This window comes from Dermacentor silvarum, chromosome 7, assembly GCF_013339745.2.
Source record: "Dermacentor silvarum isolate Dsil-2018 chromosome 7, BIME_Dsil_1.4, whole genome shotgun sequence".
Taxonomy (NCBI): domain Eukaryota; kingdom Metazoa; phylum Arthropoda; class Arachnida; order Ixodida; family Ixodidae; genus Dermacentor; species Dermacentor silvarum.
In genome coordinates, this window is record NC_051160.1 from 140,854,299 (window position 1) to 140,875,931 (window position 21,633).

At 42.0% G+C, this 21,633-nt stretch overlaps 1 long non-coding RNA gene across 1 annotated transcript; it reads right to left on the reverse strand.

Moving 5' to 3' along the window:
- Nucleotides 1–7,186: 7,186 nt before the first annotated feature.
- LOC125946999 (uncharacterized) lies at nt 7,187–19,019 on the reverse strand. The gene is made up of 3 exons (XR_007468059.1): nt 18,688–19,019; nt 11,831–11,956; nt 7,187–7,294 (listed from the first exon to the last, which is right to left on the reverse strand). It is a non-coding gene; the product is annotated as an uncharacterized LOC125946999 (long non-coding RNA).
- Between the last annotated feature and the right edge of the window lie 2,614 nt (nt 19,020–21,633).

Consider the following 21,633-nt stretch of genomic DNA (forward strand, 5'->3'; position numbering starts at 1 on the left):
CTGTCTGCGTGAGCGCTTGTACTCACAAAGTTTCCTCTAAGAATATTCTATTGCAAGCTAACGGTTCCGGTGTTTGTACTGACGTTTATTTGGTGTCAGCAGTATATATATATATATATATATATATATATATATATATACGTTTTAGTGAACGAAGAGCGGTGGCCATACATGACAACGTAAACAACCTGCGCCGTTCAGGTGCTGGTGCATTGGCAATTACATTGGTGCGCTATGCAAAAATTGTGCGCACTCTAAATCAGTACCGAAACGCAATATAATGACCACGATTGCGTTTACATTTAACAAGAAATGGCCGCGAAGAGAACTGGCGGCCTATAAATCCAAGTACTGCGGCTAGATGAAATTTTAGACTGAGAGAAAGAATTAACTCAGGAGTGGAAGGGTTTTACTGAACTGTACAGTATTTGGTTTCAATCGCCCCATTGTATTTGCAAAATATCTCATCTTTGTCAACTGCCATTCATTGACACACCCCCATTACGCATAATCTGCACTGTTCAATTGTTGATAGTGTTCTCAATTCTTGCGGTAAGATGTAATCGCAAGCATTTATTCTTAATTATTTATTTAGATACCCTAAGGGCCCACAGGGGCATTACATAGGGGGGGGGAGGGGGGGGGACATAGAGCAGAACACAATTTTCACAAATGAAGGAGCATCGCAGTTGGTAAATACATCACTTTGGGGCAGTAGCGCACCCAGGATCTCAGCCAGGGGGGGGGGGGGGTGTGTTGACAGTTTGCCACTACCATCTAAACCGCACTACTTTCGATTTCTTCACGGGAAATTGTCAAAAAAATTCGCTTTTTGCGACTGTGCAGACGATTTCGTGTCTTACATCTTAGTTGCAGCAGTCAAATGCGTAAGGAAAGAAAAGGGGTTAAACAAAAGGGGGGGTTAAGTCGGCCTCAGGGGGGGGGGTTACAACCCCTGAATCCCCCCCCCCCCCCCCCGTCGGTGCGCCACTGCTTTGGGGTACAGCAAGTCGTGCAACATATTAACAAGGTAAATATTCTTACAAAATTCACACTCAACGAAGCAAGAACCAAATAGCGAAAGTGAATAAGGGCTCTGGGAGAGAAAAATGTTGCTCAAAGTGCTAGGATTGTAAATACGTTAGTAATGCTGAATTAAATAAAGAAGACTGTGTGTTATCGTGGCAATTCTGGAGGGTGACTCATTCCATTCTTTTATTGATAAGGTTAACAGCGAATTCTTGTACTTTTCCGTCCGGGCGAAGATAGGGTTAACTTTGTAGGCATGATCGATGCGATGTGAAGTTATGAGGTGGCGGTAAAATGTGTGACCGGGCAAATGATGTGTTGCTGTGATACAGTGCATGTGTGAAAAAAGCATAATCTGGCGAATTTTCTGCGCATTGCGAGTGGCGGCATGTTCAGTGTTTGCTTCAAAGATGAAACGCCTTGAAATTGGGAGTAGGATGACATGTGAATCGCGCGCTGCTTTATTCGGGACGGCTTCGAGTAGATTGGTAAGGGCGATCTGGTAGGGATGCCAAATGACTGATGCGTATTCCAGGGAGGGGCGCACGAAGAAAGTGTACGCTTGAAGCCTGGTGTCCCTGTCAGCCAGATGCAAGCGTCGCTTCAGAAAGCCAAGTTTCTTTTGCGCTTTAGTTGTGATATATTTTATATGGTCAGTCCATGTTAAGCTAGAACTTATGTAGACACCGAGGTATTTAACCGATGTAACCGAGTGTACTATGCTATTGTTTAATATATAAGTATTAGTTTGAGACTTTGGAATGGAAGTGAAGTTCAGGTGATTGGTATTTTCTGTGTTAATTTGCATCTGCCATTTGCAGCACCATTCCGTTAGTTTATTAAGGTCAGATTGCAGTGTTATAATGTCGTTAGGGCTAGCCATATATCTCTCTGTAAATCACGCAATCATCGGCAAAAAGGCGAACTGTTGAATTATTATTTAATGCTATGTCATTAATATATATCATGTATCATTTAGCGCTTCATCTTGAAACAAGACCGGCGAGCGCACACTTTCTTGTACGGAATTCTGCTGTACAAAAACATATGGACGCATTGTGAGTGAAGAACAGAAACGATGAATGGTTAGGCTGCTTGACTCTCGGCATGTTTGAATAGGCATATTCCGAATTTGTCGCTGTGTGGCGTATGCTTGTGCGCTCGTCATGTGCCGTCATAGCGCGGGTATACTTGCGCGGAATGTGTTTCACTCGGCTGCAAAACTTTGCACGCTGCCGCATCGAACACGCACCAATACGTGTGCAAACTACGGGAAGGTGATCGAAGATGAGTGATAAAGCACTGTGTGTACTGTCAAAAGGAAAGAGAGAAATAAAATTAAAAAAAACGCCCTGTCCCGAGTTGGCATAATAATTCAACATTTATTTCTTTTTTAACCCAACATGTAACACCATTTATTACATGAGCTTTATCCATGGCTAAAAGTAATGGCACAACTCATTATTTGTCCGTTCATTACTTGCACCAGCCAGTCCAAATTAACACTATACTAGAGCTTATTGACGCATCGTATTACACACTAGCACGGCATTGCAACGCTCACTGGACTCTCGTCTCGTTGACTTCTCTGCCTTTCCTCTCCTTGCTTTCTTTATCTCTTTGTATACAATGCACTACCTTGTGGCAGAGAAAGCGATCTCCTCTTCCAACAACTACTGCATAAATGGGAAAACGAAACCGATTTTGTTTTGTTCTCCGCGCTCCCAGCACCAGGTGGAACCACGCGCGGCGCTTCCGATCTCGGAGGATGTAACAAGACGAGCGGTTGACGGAGCTGCATTGTGTAGTCAGCCGGCTTTTATCGTTTTACGTTGTACAGTTTGTTAGTTTACCGTAAATATTTCTTGATTTGTACTCAAGAGTGGAGCAAGGCCCTAGGGAACAGAGATTGACGCATCGTGAGCGAAGAACAGACGCGATGGGTGGTTAGGCTGCTTGACTCTCGGCTGTACGATTCTCGGCATGTTAGGACTGGCAAAGTTCCGAATTTGTCGCGGTGTGGTGTACGCTTCTGTGCTCGTCAAGTGCCGTCATAGCGCGGGGATGTTTGAACGGAATGTGCCCCTTCGTCTACAAAACTCTGCACGCTGCGGCATCGAAGAAGTCCTGTGTACGGGTGCACGTATGCGCTTGGATACGGGATAGCCTGCCCTCAACGGATGTTCAACAGTGTACGCACGCTGCGCGTACGCGTACGTATGAGGTAAGCCCGTTGTAATTCTTTTTGTTCGGTTTGCATAGCGTAGCTGTTTAGATGATGTGTTGTAAGCTGGCGTCGCGAACAGAACTATTTTTTTTTCAAGAGGCCAGTAAACAGCGTTATAGGGCGAAAATGGCGCGTGAATGGGAAAAAGGATCACATATAATTTCACATTGATCACCATGGTAGCGTGATCGAAATTTTTCGTGTGGCGCGTATAACCTATTGCTCATGCGCGTTTTTTTTAAAACTTAGAATAAGAGTGCATTCAGTTGCGCACATAATTTGTATTGACGCTTGTACTGGCACTATACGTGCGATAGTTGCCTCCTTGCTTGCATGCATTTTCATTGTAGTTACAAAAAAAAATAGTTAGCTCTGCTGTGTTTTTCCTTGGTGCAACTGCTTGTGGTGCAGCAAGACGTTTTGCTTCTAATGATGTCTGGGCAGTCCAAGCGTTCGTGTCGTGTAGCTAGCTGTAAATGTATCAGTTGCAAAAAAAATTGTACAGAGTAGCAAATGCAATCAACATAGACTGTATTTTGTAAATACTTCAGTTGAACTGATTAAGCCGAAAGTAGATATGCATGAAAATCAGGTGATTGTGCTGGTGCTTAGCAAGAACAAGGTAACATAACATTACTGATTCAATATTTTCTTTTACTGAAAGACTAGTTGCTGGTGTCCTGCTGGAGCTGAGAAGAGATCTGCTGCCTGCCATGAGGCCATGTCTCTCAAGTTACCGCAATATTGTTGCCTTCGAAGTGAGTGGATTTGTTTCTCTCAGCATTTTACTACCAACCTGCATCATGGCGATCCACTTAGCTGTGTAGGTGATCACTGTTAGTGACATTGGAGTGCTGGTGGACAAGCACCCTTTGAATGTTACAACACGCAGCTGTGGCAATATGTGAAGGTGTTAATATGTGGTGTCCCAACTATGATGCATAAATATTTTTAAAAATGCAGATGCCACGTAGTTGGACAAAACCAAGTTATTATGACGTTTGCCATTGCTTGGAGATACTTAGAATATTCTTTGCATTCCGCCTAATTAGATCATTAGTCTTAATCAACCTCTCAATTACTGTAATTAGATAAAAAGTGTAAATGAGGAAATTGTAGAACACCATGAACAACTCCCGATACAGCATCCTGTTGTGCAAAAAGTGCTACATAAAAGTGTTCTTCCGAACGGGAAAGAAGCTCGCGAATACACATAAAATTGCCGCACGAATGGCCGCTCGAGGCTCTTTGCGTGTATTCGTGGCTTTCTTTCACGCTCGGAAAAACTTCAATGTCGCACGTATTTCATGTGAGTAAAATATTTGAAAAGTTGATTAAATAATTTACACTTAATTATGCAATTAGGCAGAATGCAAAAAAGTGAGTATCTCCAGGTGATGGCAAACGTTATCTTGGTTGTGTCCAGATATGTAGCATTTGCATATTTTCACACCTTTGTGTGTAATAGTTGGGACGCCCCGTATAAGCCAGATTTGTTTCTCCTAGTTAATATATTGATGACATTCGATTGTGGTGTAGCAGGCAAAAATGCTGAACAGAAAGAAATAGTTTTAATTTGCTCTTGGTAGGTTGTTGAAGCAAATCAACCAAGTTGTTACACATGAAATGCGGCATTTATAGGTGTGTTCTGCAACACTGCAGCCCTGCAGCCTTAAGTAACTTTTGAGTAAAGTGCTACTACTATAATTTCTCTAAAGCATGCAGCAAGGTTCAGCATTCCAGGAGGCTGGCATCAAGAGAGATCTATTTATATGAATTTCATATGTGAAAATGAGGTATTCTTGTTTGGAGGACTGTATAAACTTTTGCTTTAATTCCAGTCTTGCATGAGGCAGACTTGGACAGGAAAATTGATTTCCTTTTGGGCGGTGTGGTACAAATGCATGGGGTAATGCTTGTATGCATATACATTACATCCCTATTGCTTAGCCAAGTGGTGCCCCTGCGTGTTAAAATTTGCAGGGCTCAGATTTAAGAATGTCAACTTTTGTAAAATCAACTACACCTTTTAGGTTATGAGATTACAATTATTGCATACCGTCATAGTGTGGTATATTGGCTCAATGTTTTTCACTTTGTCTATAAAACCCTGCACACTGCGGTATCATGAAAATTTATTGTGTAAAACAAGCCATGCTGCTTGCCAATTTATGCAAATATAAGGCAACTTTTCTAGGAATGTTTCTGGCCTTGTAATGTACTTCACGTTATATTCTGTAAGGCTATAAAGCAGATTGTTCTTCTGTACATTTTCTGGAACTTTAAACTGCGGCGATCTAAACCACTTGGCAACAATGCTGTGATCGCTACCGCATGTGGAGCCGTGTTCAAACACACACGAGCAAACGCAGCTTTGCCTTGTTCAATTGTGTCGCGGGTACTTCTGAAGCGCTGCCTATTTAGTAAATAATCTTGGTGGCACGGAAGACCTATCTGCTTCTATGCATTGCTTTTTTCTTGTGGCATCACGTCACATTATAATCGTAATATCATATTTTTTTTCGTTTTCTGAGAGTCTGATATTGCCCCCCCTCACCATGCTATAATTGTGGTTGCGTTATTTATGTGCAAATATTTATGTATAGATGACCACTGCTCCAAGTTCCATTTTATCGCAAAGTAAGCTACGAGTACCCAAGGAATTATGTATAGCAAAATACCAAAGTCAAACTGCCGAACACAAGCAAGCAGACTCAGTGCACAGTCTCTCACTAGTTTGCATTGGTCATGTAAAGGTGCACAGCATACCTCTTTATTACTTGCTGAACAAGCTGTGAGAAAACTGAATATTTATGCAGCTTCAATTAAGTGCTATCAGCCATTACTTCTGCCCTCGGCAATTGTGGACTAATATCACGGCTTTTCCTTTTCTAACTCATTTTGCTTATTGTAGAGGGATTAGTGCCTGTGTTCATAGGAAATAAATCACATGGGAAATAAAACGCCAAGAGTGTGTAAACTTGGAACATTGATCGTGCAGTTTGATGGTTCAGAATAAGTAGAAATACAGCATAAAAACTTAACTTTTACTTGAAACAACACTAGAGCATACAGTAACCATACTTGCTTGCTGTAGCCCCTGTGCCAAGTAAATTTCAATTCTGCTTCTTGCATCCTATCAGAGCGCTGGTAACATGTTTCACATTTCTATCAGCCAACTAACCTGTCTTGTAGCAGTAAAAATGTGCCAACTATATTTTTAACAACATGCTAGAATATGCAGGCAGTTCGCTTCGAAAACTAAAGCCATAGAATCAATACAGTGATGTGACTTTCGGTTCGCATGTCACAGGTCGAGAAAAGTAAGGTGGGAGCTGTTTCCAATGTTCCGACTAGGAAGCAAAGCTACTATAAAAGGTTGCACACCACTGCCCTATTGAAAAAAATGTGAACGAGAATGTACGAGAAATACTGTACGCGATTATTGCTCCGTAGACTGTGCGAGAAACTCGTACAGTCTACGCAGCAATCATCGCGTACATTTCTCGCACACATGTGTACGAGATCGCGTTCTTGTCACTGAACGAGATTCTCGTACATTATAAACGAGTTCGTTTCTACGAGCTGAGTGCGTACAAGATGACGAGCTTGTACGACCTGCGAGAGTATGCACCCTGAAAAAGATACGCACCTCATATTCATATTTAGTATAATAATGCAAATACAATTCTTGTAAATACAAGTCTTCATGCATGAACACTTGTGCTGACCTCACTGCAGTGTTGTGTCGCTGTAATGGTTTGTTCAGAAATCTACAGTAAAGAGTTATGTTGAGATGAAAAAATGTCAGGTGAGGTAATGGTTTGTGCTTGTTAATAAACAAGTACACGTTATACAGGTTCTTCAGCACACCTATTCAAGCTTACATTAATCGTGAAGTCCTCCGATTTTAAGCAAGAGCACGTCACACATCTCGCAAGCGTTGTTTATTGGACCTTGTAATGGTACTTCAATACACCCAGTCTGTTGACAGAAGACCACTGGAATGTGTTGCTTGAGTGAGAGCTTGCCGCGCACCTGAAAAAGTAAACAAAAGCCAACAGTTTTTTTTTCACACATGCAATAAGATAACACATAGGCAAAAGCAGTTTAGCTGACATTCACACAGGTAAGAATGCTTTAGCATTCAGAACATGCGATACTGAACAAAATTTATTGAAAATAAGTGGTTTTCTGCAATGCTTATGACTCCTAAGGAAACGTGCATTATAGTGTCGTAGAATAACCTGTTACATTAGCAGATCACTGAAACAAGTGTTATTACAGTAAAAAAGGCATTATTTGAGTAATAATAATTACTAGTACTGAAGCAACATAAGTAACATGCATAAAATCTACTTTTAGAGAGCAGCATCAACAGGTTGAGCTAATTAAATTACTTGGAAACTGCTATTCTGCCAGCAAAACTAAAAATCGTGGTGGCGTAGTGGCTTTGGCATTGCACTGCTAAGCCGAATGGCGCATGATAAAATCCCATGCACAACGGCCACATTTTGATGGCAGCAAAGTGCAACAACACCCCCATAAGCATTGGGCACATACCCCCGGTGTTCAAAGTTAATCCAGAGTTCCCAACTACAGTGTCCCCCATAATCATATTGTGCAGAAGGACTTGGTGTTAGGCAAGTTGCTGTTTGCTGAACGACATAGCGCAAAGGCACAAATACACAGAAGATACACAGACACACGTCACAGGCGCTACTAACAACTTTATTTGAAGCACAGCGAGATACAGTATATGTACTCGTCACAACGTGCAGGCGCACCAGCCACTTCGGGCAGAGCACAGAGGGCGATTATCAGGGCTAACACGATCATTTTGAAGATCTAAAGAAAGCAAGTTCCACATCATGAAAACAATATAGGTCAACTTTCACAAGCACTACTTTTTTTCTTTTATGTAAAATGCTTCCAACAGCTCACGTGCTGTTTTATCTTTAGTTCTGCCCAGGATCTTCCCATCATGAAATCTCGCACGACAAGGACAGGCTTTACAGTGTGCTGAAAGATGCGCATTCAAGTCTTTCGTCGTGTTGTTAGCATGCTCCATGATTCGATCATTGATGCAGCGGCCAGTTTGTCCTACATAGGACTTTCCACAAGACAGTGGGATTTCATAAACCCCTCTGGTAGCACATCGCCAGTAAGGTGTGACGTGTTGTACTTGACAGCCTACCTTAGATCTGCCCATTATGCGGGGACACAGTTGGGCCAGCATATTGGGAAAAGAGAACACTACAAAAGCGGGCACACTGGTGAATGAGGCCAGAGCTGGTGAGCCGAGTGGCCCAAGACCGCAAGTTGTACCGTATGTGCATAAGTTGAGCCACAATTTAAAGAAAAAGGCGAACAGGCATGGAGTGCCTCTATTGTTCTCTGTTCGCAATAGGCTGCCGCGAACGTGTCCCCGCATAATGGGCAGATCTAAGGTAAGCTGCTAAGTACAACATGTAACACCTTACGGGGAATGTGGTCCCGGTGTGGTTTATGAAATCCAACTGCCTAGTGGAAAGTCCTATGTAGGACAAACTGGCTGCTGCATCAATGATTGAATGAGGGAGCATGCTAAAAACATGACGACAGACTTGAATGCGCATCTATCAGCAAAAAGAAGCCTGCCCTTGTCGTGCGAGATTTTATGATGTGAAGATCCCAGGCAGAAGTAAAGATAAAATTGCATGTAAGCTACTCAAAGCGTTTTACATAAAAAAGTAGTGCTTGTGTAAGTCAGACCTCTGTTGTTTTGTACGACGTGGAACTTGCTTTCTTTAGATCTTCAAAATGATTGTGTTAGCACGGATAATCGCCCTCTGTTGTCTTCCCGAAATGGCTAGTGCGCCTGTGCATTCGGAAGAGTATATATACAGTATCCTGTTGTGTTTCGAATTAAGTTATTAGCAGCACCTGTGACATGTTTTTTTATATCATCTGTGTATTTGTGCCTTTGCCCTACAATATGTCGTTCAGCAATCATATTGAGGTTTTGACAAATAAAACCCCAAAATTTTATTTAAAGCAAATAGTATTGCATAAGGCCAAATGCTTATATAGAATCATCTGACAGCAGCTACGTTTAACAAAATTTAATACTTTCTAAAACAAGAAACTTTCAGATGGTTTGAGCAAAAATCTACTTATGCCAAAATTATTGTCATTAATTTTATATGGCCCATTCCGCCTTACTTTCTCTTTAACCAAAATTATATATGCAGTGCAGGTGCTCCCCACACCTAAAGAAATTGTCACCGTTCCTTAAAGTGCATGGTTTTGTTTCAAATGACAGCACAAGTATGCTTTGCGATTGTTAGCCAATGAAATGATTGTCAAACTTCTTGAAATCATGGACTCCTGGACAGGATAACTAGTCACATTGGGCACCCTTTCATCAGTTTTTGTCCACAAAATCAAGCAAGTAAAGACATTACCCTGAGTCTGCAACTGTTAATGCGTTCTGTTTGGTAATGATAATTTTATGGTCATTGACCCAAGCCAAGCCAAAAAAAGCTCCCTTTCTGGAGCCGAGACAGGTTCCTGAATTACACCATGGAAGGTAAGCTCGTGGGCCCTTCTCCTGCTTCAGAAAGCTTACTGCTGGCACGTTACACGATGCAGCTTACTTTCGTCAGTGTTGGGTGAAGTGCCAGTGTTGAAGTTGTCTTTTGCGCAGAATCCCCTCCAATCCCCTCCAAGTCGCCCGGCCACGTGCGCACACTACCACTTTTGCCTCATCATTCTTCCCGCGCTCAGCCTCGGACTGGAACGGCCTTCCACACGACATCGCCGCAATCACCTGCCCATCCGCCTTTTTGAACTGTATAACTTCCATATTTAACCGCGAGCAAACATGTACTTAAACATCCTTTCCTTGTGTATTTATTTACTTTATACTTGTTGCCCACCCCTTATGTAATACCCCCAACCCTGGGGGCCTTTAAGGTAATAAAGTGAAAGTGAAAGTGAAATGGCAGTTTCAGGTTTAGTGGGCTTGTAGGAAGACAAGCTCAAGATAACTTCCTGGTTTGAACAGGCTGTTTTGGTTATAATACATCAAGCTTTCTTGTGACTGCCCGCACAGGTGGTCCGTTAGTCTCGCTGTGAAGTTGACATTCAGCTGTATGTCCCAGAAGACCCGAATAATGGTCTGCTCTAGTTCACACGCTCTTGATTTTCTGTCAGCACTCTTGAACTCTTGCTGCCAGTAATTTCTTCCCAGCTGGCCGAATTATCTCGAGGCCCCATGCTGACACTACCGATGCTTTCAAGTGTAGACTTTTCAGGATAAGGTTCTTTGCAGGAGAGGTGGCACTTACAGATTTCTATTCTGGACGCGAGTGAGACGAACCAGTAAGTCTTGGTAACAATGTTTTGTACATAAGTTTTGTAGAAGGTATTATCAAGGGTTCGACGAAAATTCATTTAGCCAGGTAACGACTATGAAGTTGTGGTGAATGACCAAGTGCTTATCATCGTGTTAGTGACGATACAATTTTTCGTAAAACGTTTAACTCCAACAGGACTGCACACAAGATGTAACCAAGACTTGCCGGTTCATTTCACTCAGGTCTTGAATAGCCACCGTAAGTGCCTCCTTTTTTTAAACCACACTTGCAAAGCCAGGAGTCTTATCCTGAAAAGTCTTCAATTGAAGACATCAGTAGTGTCAGTGTGGGGCCTCAGGATAAATCAGCAAGCCGAGAAGAAATTGCTAACAGTACAAGTAAAAGTATGCCAACAGAAAATGAAGGGCTTGGAAGCCGATGTACTCTTCGCAAAGTGTCAACTACAGGGTCATTGTTCACGAGTTCCCGGATGCGTAACTCCATGCCAACTTCATGCCGACGCTAAGGAAACACCAGGGCAGGCAGTTGCAAGAAAAGAAATTCAGTGCTCTAAGAAAAATGCGGCCACTCAAACCATGAAAGTAATGTTTAACTTGTCTTCTTACAACTGCACCGAACCTAAACATGCTGTTTTGGGCAAGGGAACAAACATCAACACTGGTGCCTTGCCTGACTCTATGAGAGTCATCTGCGCCGTGAATGGTGCCGTCAGTGCACTTCCTTCCGAAGATGAGGCCCGCACCTGCACTGTCAGTGTGCTGTACAAATTTCAGAAGCACATCCCACAAGCTTGTCTGCCTAGCAAAGAAGCTGTGTGGGGCTCCAAAACCCATAGAACCAACGAACACAAACCCAAACCTCGTCCTTTCAACTCTCACTTTATATTGCTGTGCAAGCAGTAAAATTTGATGGTGTTAGTAGTGTTCTGTCCTGTCACCTCCTTGTCTATCCTATGAATTTTATGCTAAATAAGGCTTTTCCTTGGTGTAAGAGTGCTAGTTGAAGGCATAAACCAGCTGCATGGCAGTTTGCAATTAAGGAATGTACACATTTGCTGAAAATAGGTCCACGAAGAATATTTCAAAAATAGCACTTTAAAAAAAACACGTGTATCTATCACCAAGGCCAACCCTTGTGTCTTCTATCTCAACATATTTCTCAAAACTCAAGCTCAAAACTGGTATCCAGGTGCAAGCTCTCCATATCATATTACCTTGTCAATGATGAAGCAAAGCACGCTGGTGCCTGGATGTTGTGGGACCAACTCAGGCGTGGAGATCAGCACTGATCAGCAACACAGCACAGTCTGCTTACACTTTCTCTGCAGGCCCAGCCATACCTGCATTAATACAAGTGGGCTTAGTGTCACGTGGGTATAATATAAAAAGTGACACCGTGAACAAAGCAATCCTTGTTCGGTATACATATGAAAAAATGTAGATATTCTCCATATAGCAAGCTTCATTTTGAGTAACAAATCCTGCACTATAAGAAAAATATGATGCATGAGCCATCTATGCAAGAAAATTAATTGAAGATCCCTTTTTTTGCCTCCCTCCTCCTCCTTGTGTATAGGTGGCAGTCAGGTTAAGTAAAGTAGGCCAGACAGCCACATAGTGTAAGCAAAGGTGGTCACTTGGTGGGCCAATTATGATACCATAGCACGACATGCATTCTGCAGGCACTGCAATGTTAAAGCACCCATAAGCCTAGCAGCATTACCCAATAGGGCTAACCAATAAGTGTCCCCAGCAGCATAACTCAGCATGTCTACCAGGAGGCTTTCATTACACTTTGACAACTATCCTCCTACGGCTTGAGCCCAATTTTTGTCAACAGAAGACAAGCTTTAAGCATCTGCACAAGGGCACTTTAAACAGTACCACAATAGCTTCCTACCTAATCCCACCTTTAAAATGACATTGGTAAGTTCAGTACGATGTGTAGAACCAAATTGTTCTGCAATCAAGTAAGCATCCCCTTTTTATACACGCAAATATTAGCAACACTACTACTGCCATATGGGCATTTTGTAGACAAAAACACCAAGCGCAAGAGCTGAAGCTTGGGCAAGTTGGTAACAGTTTATTTTGATGGTGTTCATGGCACACACATGCCAAAAGAATAAGCGACAGGCAGACAGTGAAAAATAACTGTCCTCTTTCACACTCTGTGTGTCCCTTAGTGCCTTGGAATGTGTGAGCTGTGAATGCCACCATCTGCCTGTCACTTTTCTCCTTAGAAAGTGTGCACTGTGAATAGCATGAAAAGGAACATAAGAGACCAGATAATGCTACAATAGATAAAAGAAAACATGCTCTCTGATGCAACACGTCTTTAAGCAACTTAATTTTCAACCAACATCCTAAGCCTGCTGCGCTTAAAAAACTCACTGAAGTTGCTGTGTAAGACAACAGCTTGCTTTTACAAAAAATAGAGTTAGACTTATTCTATTATTTTTGCAAACTGGTGCTTCAGTACTGTGAAAAGGTGGTATTATTGAAAACCAGCTTAATTTTTGCGTAATAAAAAAGCCTAGTCGGCTACAGAGATCAGGCTTGATATAAATCTGCCAGTGAACACGGTAAATCAATATTTCCATGACTGTTGAGGTAAAAAGAATCGTTGACAAATTCCCAACACACTATGCATGTTTTGGAGAAGACAGTGCTTTTCTACTGCAAGCATTTAACAGAGCCCCAGTGAATACAGTATGATATTAGTTATGGCAGGACATTTCAAACAGATCCTCTTTATGGCTTCTTAGGGACTTGGGTAATGAAGAGTAAGTGCAGTGGCATCTCTGAGCACCTCAAAGATAATACTGGTGACACAACTGCTGACATGCAAGATAACTTTCGGGCAGTGTTGTCTCATGCCACATCAATCAGACAAAACTTTAAAGGGACACTTAAGGGAAAAATAATTATTTGAGATGCATAATTGAATTACTCTTCCGCAATAGGGATGGTAATATCGATGAACGATTAATCGACTAAAAGTACGCCGCAAAACGATTAATTGTCATCGATGTCTACCTTTAATTTAATCGGTTTAATCGATTAAAGCAGTTCGATTAATCGTTTTCCAGACGGTGTCTAAAGTGGCGTGAAAATTTTGAAATCGTACTATAGAATGCGGAGTACGAGCAACGGCAGCGCGGCTGCGAAGACAGGGCGACTGTTGACTGTTTTCCCGAGTCCTGCCGAGCTGGCGAAGCGCTTCCCCGCTTTACGCACGCGTCACACAAGGTGCCTGGGGCCGGAGTGACGCCGCCGCAGTGGAGGAAGAAATGAACTAGGAGAGAGCATTACGTGAGGCTGCAAGTCTTGGCAAGCGAACTCACCGTCAAGCCATTTCTTTCGCTTTTTACCTCGCAGTATATAGTCAGCACGTGACCCTGAGAGACAACGTATTGGCCGATAATGTTTGGTTCGCAGTAGTTTCAAATGGGTGCGCTCCCGTTCAGCTGCGCTGCTGCCCTGCACCCGGCAGCATTAAACCTACCACGCGCTCTGATGTGGCGATCACGTGTTGCGCCGTTACTTCATGTCAGTCGTGCTGCGATGATATCTTCTAATTTCTCCTTCCTCCATGCCCACCCTCCTGAGTAAGTGCCATTTTTAACATGCAGGGTGTTCATTTTTAAGTCTTACGGAATTTTTAGAAATCGCCTGTGGCAGGTAGCGTAATTTTTATCATTGAGCTGGGTTATTCGATGAGGCGGACATTAGCACGAGAAATCGAAACACATATTCAACTAATTAACAAAAATCACTAATTAACTTTAGTTTTTACTTTACGACACATATTGCAATTTACGAATTGTAGCCGGTGAGCTTGTCAGGCGTATCCACTTGGAATGAATTTACAGAATGACACCAGCTTGGTGATATGCACCATCGTATACTCGCCGTAAAGATGCACTGTTGGTCCACTTACTTTTTTACCAAAATGCATTGAAGCACAAAAGTAACTGGAACGCCCATGTATTTCGTCCCACCCTTTGAGACATAATATCTCGAAACTGGTGTCATCCTGGAAATTCATTTCAAGTAGGTGCGTCTTGCAAACTCACCGCTACAATTCGTAAATTGCAATATGTGTCGTAAAGTAATTAGCTAAGAAGTTCATTAGTCAATTTTTGTTAATTGGTTGAATATGTCTTTCGATTTCTCGTGCTACTGATGTCCGCCTCTTCAAATAACCGAACTCAACGATAAGAATTATGCTACCTGCAACAGGCTATATTTAAAAATTCCGTAAAAGTTAAATATTGTCACGTAGTAGTGACGGTGAAGGAAACAGTCGCAAAACTGTGAATGACGAAACAGATGTTTTATTGGTGCCCACAAAAGCAAGTTGCACTCGAAGCACAACGATAGCGGCGAACACAGTCGGCGATCGTCGAAATCTGATCAGCGGCGAAACGCGTCGGCTTTTATACATAAGTCATCGAAGGTTCCAGGGCGACCCCATCGAAGCACTGGGGTCGCCCCAGTGCCCGCGTGTCTTCCAGAAAGTACTGGACAATTTGCGTCGCTCATACAATCAGATTACATAAGCGTCCGTGACAGTAGACAACGGATAGAAGCTTCGATAACGTTCGAGAAACTTCCGTCCTGCGCCCTGCGCCGAGCGATAACGTTTAACATTTGTTATCCGGTGAAAAGCGGTCACCGGGGAAAGATAAACAAGTAGTACACGTGCTAATATGAACACCCTGCCACTAGCCCCTAGTGGCAATTATAGTTGACCTCTAACAAATTAAACATTACTAAATTATTTAAAGCGCCAAACAGACGACCCAAGAAGAGACACGGACGAGCGCTTACTAACAACTGATCCTCCGCTCGTCCGTGTCTCTTCTTGTGTCGTCTGTTTGGCGCTTTAAATAATTTAGTAACATGCACCAACTAGCCCAACAAAAAGTTCTGCTTAAATTAAACATTATTCTTTATCAAAGTTTATACGCTTGTATTTCTTATCCTGGTTCCACCTTTCAAACGTTAAATAGCTAAAATAGGTGAGTAGGTAACTGTGTTTCAGCCTATTTAAAGCGCCCGAAAAAAAGTAGATTAATCGATTAATCTACGAAAAACCCCGCATCGAAAGCGATTAATTGATTATACGCTAAACCGACGAACGATTAATCGTTAATCGATTAAAAAATTTCATCGACCATCCCTATTCCGCAAGCCCAGAAAGACTGCAGTTATCCAAAAGTAGAGGCTTGATAAGCTAGAAAATACACAAGAACGATATACAGGTGGTGAAACCACAATAAAGTTCCCACACCTGCTGGCTGTCTGCTAAGGCCTAGTTAATTTGTTTTTGGCAAAAATTGACTATATTGCATTCTAAAAGAGGCAAGAACTGAACTCAGCAATTTTGGAGCAAGTGTACTGAACCGCAACAGCCAAAATATACGAAAATACTCTGGAATGCATGATGTCCTCCAACGTACGATGTTTCGCGACAAAATTCGGCAGGAAATGCCACTTTAACCTTCATTTTCTTTTTGCAATAAATAACCTTTTATCACAAAACTAACACAAAAAGAAAGAATACATGATGCGTCTAAACTGTCTCCAAACAAAAAAAAAAATGTGTCCGGAGTCATTTTGTACACATTCAAACCACTTATTTTTGGCCTTGCTTAAAGTGCCTTTGTATGTCATGCAACATGAAACTGAAAAACAGGATTCACTGTAAAGGGAGAAATGAATGGGGCTCGCCTAGCGTGGCGTATCTGCACAGGCTTAAGAGAAGTGTGACTCCATGGTCTAAATGAAAAAATAAAAATAAAATCACACTTTGGGCAGTACTACTCAAAATCTTGACAAGTGCTTATTCAGTCTGTACTTATCCCAAAAGCTTGGTAATGACATACGCCCTTTTTGCACTAATGGTGTCTGCGCCAAAGGGGCTAAGGCTAAATGTTAGGTAGCCACACACATTTTAACAGTGAAATTCAAGTGCATTATGACTTTTGTCTGCCACTTTTAATAACATGTAACGGTCGATATAGCACATTATGATCTAATTATTGTAGGTCAGCATGGCCTGAGCACGGCGTGCCTAAACACTTTTGTTAGGTGAGAAAGTATTGTTTCTGGTACTCTTTCGGGAAGCAGCCTATGCCTTATTCAGAACAAGAACCTTGTTTCTCTGAGAATGTCAGACAATCGCATATTTCAAATTGACCAATTGAAATGCACACAAAGTACAGCATGGTTTTGAGGGTCCCACTAACTAACTATTGAAACGCACATCATCCAAGTTCAGCAGTCAACATCATAACTAAGCTTGTAGAAGTGCATATTAGCAAGTTGACAGAATAATAAGGAGAAGGTGAGAGAGATGGTCCCAACTATAAGAGAAGCAATAGCAGAGTTCAAGCTCCCTCCCATGTCAAATGCGGAAGGGCAAAGCATACCCAGCTTTCGGTTACACTCTCACCTGCGACCACTGCACCAGGCTGACTGACATGCGTAACCAGCAGTTTGTGATACCACATTATCAAACCTGCAATTTATGGGACATCAGAGATCAGCTTCAAGCTTGATGCTATGCTGCTCTAGGGATGTATTATGAACTGACTACATTTAAATGTTATGCTTCATGGTTTGTTGCAAGCTTCAGGAATTTACTTATTCATTTATAAACATACCTCATAGGCTCCAGCTGGAGTACTGCATAAGGTGGTAGGTAGAACATTGTGAGCCAAATAAAGAACATACAATAAAACAAGTAAAAAAAGAAATAAATACTCTTTCACACTGTGGTTTCTTATCTGGCAGCTAGCTTATAAAAGTGAACAGAAACGTGTTCATGCTGGTAGTGCTTTAAAAGAATAAATAATAAGGAGGTTAAACAGAAAATTCAAACACTTTCAAGCCACCTTTCGTGGTTTTTTCTTTCAACATCCCTTTAGGAATGGGAATCAATGAACAGCCGCCCCCCCCAAAAAAAAGAGAAAAAAAGTGTAATACATGATTTTTGACTACTTAGAGAAATAAATCTAGGAACACAGAATCTGTGCAGGCATGTGTGTAAGGAATTAAGTGCAGTAATATATGCAATAACTTGCAATGCCCTTCTGCTTTCGTCGGGCAACTCATAACAAGACATAAAAGGATATGTGTGCCTCAAAACACAGTTCCTAAAAAATACGTCACTATACAGTCAGTAAGTAGCATATCATGCATATCTACTCAAGCCCCCAATTATACTTGACTCAGAGGAGGCTACTTAGGTATATTGATTAAACTGAAGGTAGGCGATATTTTAAAATATACAGTTCAAGTAGTACTCGAATATTATGTCGACACTGGAAGTTATGAATATGGCTTCTAAAGCAAAAGTGTTGTACGTTATGCCAAACCTGCCAGCCTGTGAACTTTATGTTTTGCGAAAATCCTAGACACAATGCTGTGTTGGAAAGTCAGCATGTATTTTCTTAAGGTTTTCTCTCAGCGCCTACATTGTTCAATAGAGACACATTATTAACCATTAACTTGGAACAGCAGAAACTGACAACATTGTTTTTAGACCAGTGTGCTTTTTTCAGTGCTTTTGCTGTTGCCGATTTAGCCGGCTTTACGAACTTATCCCAATAAGCTCGTCTAATACGGGTGTCATACAGTGCACTTTTCATTGCGATCAAGCCCAATCCGGATCGAATTTCTCACTTGTGATTGGCTCTTTTGTGCAAGCTGCGCGAGGAAGCCAATTGCAGTAGCTAATTTTGATCTGAATCGGGCTTGGTAGGAAGTGCCCCTCCGGTATACTCGTTAGGGATTTTGCATTGCTAATAAAGCAGCACAAGTGCCATCACAATTTATTGTTTTAGATGCAATTTTGCAATCTCATACCACCCCATTTTTCAAGATTCTTAGAACATATTCCCAATAGAATTTCATTCTCATAACTCAATGCAACAATAGTAAAATTGTAGAACGAGTCCAAATTCGTAAATCTCACCAAAAGATTCAGGACCGATGGCACGTACGAATTATACCAACAGAACCTAGAACTCATAAGTGGCAGTGACTGTTTTGTACACACCTTGTCAAAGCAAGCAGATCAGATTCCTTGTCGGGCTGCTCAGACTGCATTTTGCCACAGGCTCCCATGTGGTGCAGAGATGCCTCCGTCTCACGAAATCGTGACATCCCTAAAGAATAAGAAATGTTCAGTTTATTGCAATCACTGCTGAAACTGCAAACTTGTGATTTAACAACACCGCGTTAAATTGTGAAAAGACCTCAGCCAGCTACATGGTTGTGCAAATATCTCATTCTGACATCACGGGCAGTTATTTAACCTGTCAAATGGACGAAGACATACAGAACACTCAACACAAGAAACACAGGTTGTCTTGACAATATATAAGCAGAAAAATTTGCATTCAAGCTAAAATGTGATCATGAGTCAGACAGAGCAATGATGATGATGATGTATAGTGTTTTTTTAGCGCAAGGGCCAGGGATGGCCAAAGAGCGCCAAGAAATGGTATGGGGAAGTCAATGCTGCGATGTATGAAAGGTGAAAAATGTAACGAGGCTGTATAGGGGCCTAAAATAGTCACTGTAAGGTGTATAAAATACAAGTGTTAAAAGAATGCTAATGACGAGTGATTAGAGCGATGACCATAATATATACGCTAGAGAGAAATAATACTAAAAAAATGCGTCGCTTCCATTAGCACTCCCACCTCACTGAGACCCTTGGGCACAAGGGCGTGGGGGACGTGCTCTACAAAAACAGTACGCTCGCAGCAATACCCTCTAGATAGAGGGAGGGCTACGAATCTCTCTGGCTAATAACATGCAGCACAACATCATTAAAAAACTTAAGCACTGCCTTGGTTTCAAACAGAGGTTCTGGGCCAAGAAACAGTGTCGGATGTAAGGGGATATTTTGTTTATAAGCTAAAGGAAAGTGTCTTCTACGCTCTGTTTCTGCTTCCCGGCACTCCAGCAAGACGTGGAGTACGGTCAGCCTTTCCCCACATCTGCCGCAGAGAGGAGGTTCAGCACCAGCTAAAAGGTATGAATGCGTACCATATGTATGTCCTATTCTAAGGCGGCAAAAGAGAACTTCAGTATGTCGTGACTTCGTTAATGATGACCAGTTGCCTAAAAGTGGCTTAAATACATGGAGTTTATTCAGTGTTTGTTCATCCCACAAGTGTTGCCAATAGTTTCTGAGTTTTTTGCGTAGAAATGGCTTTAAGTCTGTGGCAGGAACGGCTATGGACAAATTGCTAGGTTTTGTTGCTATGGAAGTTGCCATTTTGTCGGCAAGCTCGTTACCCTCTATACACCTGTGCCCGGGCACCCAACATATTACAACCAGTTGATTAGAGGCATACATATTGCAGAGCAGAGAATAGAGGTCGTTTATAACAGGATTTTTCTGTTTTTGTAGTAATTGTAACGTTTTGACGACACTTAAGGACTCTGTGAATATAATGGCCTTTGGGAGCTTTGCTTTCCTAATGTGTTTAGCAGCTGACAGTATTGCATAGGCCTCTGCCGTGAAGATACTAGTTTCGGGATGTAGAACGTCAGATTCCGAAAATGATGGGCCAACAGCCGCGTAAGATACGCCGGCCTGTGACTTAGACGCATCTGTGTAAAACTGTGGACAGCTGTACTTTGACTGAAGCTCTCGAAAGTGCATATGTATTTGCGCATCTGGGGCGTGTTTTGTTACGTCTACAAATTATGTATCGCAGTCAACAATTTGCCATTTCCACGGCTGTAACAGCTTTGCGGGTGCAATTAAAGGAGTTGTAAAGACTGAAACACCCATTTCCTCACTGAGGTTCCTTAAACGCAGTGAAAAGGGCTGTCTTATTGCAGGTCGGTTACTAAAGAGGGTGGCGCTAGTCATATCATTTATAGCCGAATAAGAGGGGTGCTCATCATTAGAGTGTACTTTCAGATAATACATGAAACTGGAGTACGACCTCTGCAGATGCAGTGACCACTCATTTGATTCTGCGTAAAGACTTTCTATTGGGCTTGTCCTGAATGCACCGGTTGCCAGGCGGATACCTAGATGGTGAACAGGGTCCAGTATCTTTAGAGCGCTTGGAGTGGCAGGCTGATACACTATGGCCCCATAGTCTAAGCGTGTGCGTATAAGGCTTTTGTATAGATTCATGAGGCACTTTCTGTCACTGCCCCATGTTGTGTGCGACAGAGTTTTAAGGATGTTCATTGTTTTGTGGCATTTGTTCTTTAGGTGTTTTATGTGTGAAATGAAGTTTAGTTTGGAGTCTAAAATAATGCCTAGAAACTTTTGTTCGGTGTTCACAGGCAATCGCAGTCCAAGCAGCTCTATGTCAGGATCCGGGAGTAGGCCTCTCTTTCTTGAGAATAGAACGCAGGAACTTTTCAGTGGATTTGACCTAAATCCATTCTCGAACGCCCACGTTGATACTTTATTGAGGCCAAGTTGAATCTGTCGCTCACAGACTGCGAGATTACAGGACCTGAATCCCATTTGCACGTCATCAACTTAAGTAGAATAAAATATATTTCGTGGCATGTATGCACGCAAAGAATTCATTTTTACTATAAACAGAGTGCAACTAAGTACACCACCTTGTGGTACACCAGTTTCCTGAATAAATGGCCTGGACAGGGCATCGCCAACTCTAACACGGAATGTACGATTGGATAGATAACTTTCAATTATATTAAGCATATTACCACGGATGCCCATTTCTGAGAGATCCCTCAAAATACCGTAGGTTGTGTCATATGCTTTTTCGATGTCAAGAAACACGGCCAGAAAGAATTGTTTGTGGACGAAAGCATCACGAATGCATGCTTCAATGCGGACGAGATGGTCGGTTGTGGAACGACCCTCTCTAAACCCACATTGATATGGGTCAAGTAATTTGTTTGCTTCAAGGAGATGTAAAAGCCGACGATTAATCATCTTTTCAAATAACTTGCAGATACAACTTGTTAATGCTATGGGCCGGTAACTTGCGAC